General features: G+C 36.5%; 1 long non-coding RNA gene across 1 annotated transcript in view; it reads right to left on the bottom strand.

Moving 5' to 3' along the window:
* Positions 1-703: 703 nt before the first annotated feature.
* LOC109299337 overlaps positions 704-4,385 on the bottom strand; it is a 38,418-nt gene continuing 34,736 nt past the window's right edge. The window contains exons 2-3 of the long non-coding RNA XR_002097817.1: positions 3,235-3,316; positions 704-1,006 (exon numbers count right to left, since the gene is read on the bottom strand). This is a non-coding gene — a long non-coding RNA (uncharacterized LOC109299337). The remainder of the gene's footprint in view (positions 1,007-3,234; positions 3,317-4,385) is intronic.

Raw genomic sequence — 4,385 nt, 5'->3', positions numbered from 1 at the left:
ACAAACCACACTGAACAGAAACACAGCTACCCTACATTGCTGTTTCACATCAGGTACCCAGAATAGGCAACGCAGGGTGTTTAAGTAACATTTACCTTTCCTGTTGATGCAGTGCATCAATACAGAAGTAGATTTTCACCAATCTCCAGTTAAGCGAGGACACAGGAATGAATCAAAATGGACACTGGCTGAGTTAATAGCAGAGCTGCCTGGATGCTGATGTTTAATGATATGTAGGCTGCTTTGAATAATTACCAGTCTTATATGGGTGACATCTCTTAATTCATTTGATCCTAGTGTATATAATTGGATAGAAGTGTGAACTTGATTACACTAGTGAACTTGCTTGCCAGGGGAAAAAAAGTGATAACAGGCTTCTTTGTCATCAAAGGGTAAAGAAATGTGACAATCTGGGAACCAGTTTTAGGACCCCATCTGCTAAACCAGAGAGAAATCAAGATTTTACAGTTCTATAAATATTTTAGTGTATGCCATCATTTATGAACTCTGGCAGCTATCATAAAATCTCTCTGACTTTTGTTACAACTGCATATAAGGCCAGAAAATTGCATCTCATGGTAAACCATAAAAACCTAAGTAAAAGCACCATTCCTTTCAGTATATTCTAAAAATATACAACCTCCCTGTCAGTACATGGCAGGGTAGTTACCATCCCAAGATGCCTGTTTCTCTCGCATTTTTTTTATCTGATCTTACCCTGGTCTTTTCAAACCCTTTTGTATTTCAGTATCCTTTTATGTTCCATAAATAACAGCCATCACAATATAAGAGCTGAAATAGCTTTTACTTTGTCACAACATACTGTAAGCAAGAGACACTTGGGTGATGATAATGCTCTGGATACAGGAGGAATTTATGCTGACCTTTTGTCTAATTGCTCCTGATATGATTTTCATTCTATGGCAAATTTCTTTAGAGCACTGAAAGATGGCTAGCCTCAGAGCAGATCCTGGGGCTTTAATCACCAATGGAAAACCCAAGACACCTGTGTAGAATAATATAAATAAAAAGAAAGTTATCCCAAGATTAACAATGCCCTGTTTAAACTTAAACCTTCTATCCAGTCCTACATTATACAGTATCTTGAAAACACCTGGGCTTTACACATCATTGGGGCCCATAATATATTGATATTACCATTAGCATTTGCCTACAGCATGAATAATACTGATATGACACACCAGCATAAGTAATGTCTCATAATAATTAATAGTTTACATCACAAAAGTTCCTCCACTGCCTGTCTGCTTTTGTGTTTTGCTTTGCTTGTTTTTTTGGGGAGGGGTTGTTTTTTTAAACATAGGATGGGGCTAGAATAAAGTCAACTAAAGTAATTTTGTTTTGTGGCTCAAAGAAAATAACATTATAGAGAACAAGTAAAAATCAAATATTTAGAAGTGACACACCCATTCCACCTAATTTGCATAAAGGAAATAGAATATTGTAGAGGGAAAAAAAGCATATATGCATCTAATTTCTAAGCATATGCAAAAGACTGGCAGTCATGCAAATCAACCATTTCATTAACATACTGGATGCACAATAGAGCTGAGCAAATACTTTAAAACATTCACTCTGCTAAAAAAAAAAAGCATTTATTTTGGTTATATTCCCATCCCTTTTTTATCTGTTTTAAGATTTTCTGTAATGCCTATATGCATTTTATAAATATCTTCATTATTGAGTTTCTTGACTAGAAATGATTATAGTAAGAGGTATGTTTAAAGCACAACAGATTATAGAAAGCAATTTTTTACCCAGCAAGTGTGAGCAATGGAAAGCTGGTTCTGCAGAGGTAGCCAGCAAACAGAAACAGTAATGTTTGGTTTCCTACCAAAACTAACCAAATACAGCTTTAGTTTTGAGTATTTGCAGTAAATTTCTTCTGAACAATCTTGAGATAAAGAATTTATCACAAAATCAGTCACCAAGTAATTGCGGCAAGTTTGGATAATAATACATTTAAGGCAATCTTAAAATAGTTGGAGACAATTTATAAACAGAAAAAAAATCACTGCAAACATTTTTAACATGTTCTTTCATTCTGTTCTAGTATACATAAAATATTGTGACTCATATTCCCCCTTGAAAAAATATTAACTGGGAAATAAATGAAAAACTGTACCTTGACAGACAAATTCATCTTTGATATAAGAGCTCCATTTATCACAACTAATTTACTCCAGAAATTAAATTAGCTCTTGTGTCTGGTACCCAAGTGCCTATAAGAATGACCCTTACATTCAAAGAAGAATTTCAATATTTTAAAAAAGGCATTTTGATTGACTCATATGGCACAGTTATTGCTTTACATGTTTAACATCCCGGTGGTTTTCATCATGGCAGACTAGATCATCTTACTGAAATATACATTTTAAACATATGAAAAGCTGGTGCGAATTGAAAATTATATATGGTAATTCTGGACTTTTAAGTGTCTATTATTTCCTCAAATTTGTTCATTTTTTACTTTAGGTTAGTAGAACTTAAGTGAAGAGATCAAATGAAATCCACATTTGCCAAATAGCACACAGTATTCAACTGTTATCTAGTGTTGCCACATGCCATTCAACACTTGTGTCTCAGTTCAGAGTCAACTGTTTTGCTGTGATTGGCCTACTGGTTTCTATAAATTGTTTGCTGAATCAGGTCCTAAAGCTTTTTAAATGTGTTCAGTCTGAATACAAGATTATTTTTCTTTTGTATGCTAGATTTGGCACATATGTTGGTCTAACATAGCAGCATATAAGCAATTGCACTAGTCCCTTGTCCTCCAGGACTTTATCCCAGAACTACCACATCCCATTCATTCATATATTTTCTAGAGCAACTGAATTGGATTAAAGGGGAATTGTGCTGAGCCACATTTTAAACCTCTAATCAAGTTTAGTCCTTTGGCTGGTTTTGATCAGTGCATTTAATTCTAAAACCATTTAAATAACCATCAGTTAATGCCTGTTTTCTTCAAAATTAATTTTTTTCCATGGCAGTTAATAGTAATCCCAGGACATATTGCTCCATGCCAACCCTTGGTATGAATACTTTCAACATTTTAAAAACACTTTTGAAAAAATGCAGTATACATTTTTGCCAGAATCTTAATTCTCCTTGCACACCCCAACATACTGGCCCGATTAGCAAGCTGAACTCCTTTACAATAAAATAGTTGGCCCTTAAACATAGTCCACATGGGATAAGTAACTGAAGTCTTACTTATATTATGGCCTTCCAGATGTTGCATCTTCAAACAAGTATACTCTCTTTCTTCCACTTGTGGCTTCAAGGTTGTTTCTGTCTGAAAAACACCACTTTCTTAGATTCAGTCAAACTGGCTTTCCTACCAGTTTACCTCAGTGCTTATTTTTCTCATGGCTCCCCCTCAGAAAAAAAATCTATGACCCAATTCTCTTATTTCCCTAAATGCATCCTCACTGATGATAATGATCCAGTTCCTGATTTATAGAAAGAGGATAATCAAGACAAGATTATAAGAGGATAATCAAGATTCCTTATTACTCCTCACAAAAAATAATGAGGATTAACTGATGTTGAAGAACCAACAACAGCTAGCAAGATGAAGGAGAGGCTGGTCAGCAATGTGGAAGAAACAGCCTGGTGTATGAGATGCCTTGGATTTGCTCAGATAAATGCAGTAGGCAAAAACCTGGCTTTAGTGAATTCAACAGCGGAACTCTCCTTGAAGCCACCCACAAATACACAGCCTAAAATTCACTTACTACAAACATTTGTATAAATAAAATTCAGCCACTCAAATGTACACATAAAACAAATATAAGAATGTCCAAAGTACAGTTATTTTAAAATTTCTAAGTAAATAAGTGTACTATTTGTTTTTAAATATCCTTCAACTATATGTGGTACTAAAAGGGGAAAATTTAACAAGGGATTATATGGAACAAACTAAAAGTAAAGAGATGAGCCTAGAGAACTGCTAGCATCTATGTTTTATATATAAGCCAGAGCTATCTAACTGGAAGCTCTGAAGGGTTAAGATGCAGCTCCTGGGCTCTTGCCCGGGTGTCACTCCTCCCACTGGACCAGCTGCAACATCAACCAGAGTCCCCAGGCTCCCCCCCCACCTTTGGCTTTTTCTGCCTGCCCCTGCCCAACGGGGTGGGGAAGTGCAGTATGGCATGACTGTAGAAGAAGAGGGTGAGCCTGGGGCCTTGCTGGCATGCAGTGGGGTGATTGGGAAGGTGGCCATGCATGTGAGCACGCAGTGCAGTGTCAGTGTAAAATTTTAGATTTGTGTGCTGCCAATACAGAAGAGTCAATCCTGACATGTGCAGACAGCCTAGGCCGCATGTCCCCTACTCGACCCCTGGGCCTGTCAGTCATCTGTG

This window comes from Gavialis gangeticus, unplaced genomic scaffold (assembly GCF_001723915.1).
Source record: "Gavialis gangeticus isolate Ggan-Ray unplaced genomic scaffold, GavGan_comp1, whole genome shotgun sequence".
Lineage (NCBI taxonomy): Eukaryota > Metazoa > Chordata > Crocodylia > Gavialidae > Gavialis > Gavialis gangeticus.
This window is presented reverse-complemented; position numbering and strand designations above follow the sequence as displayed.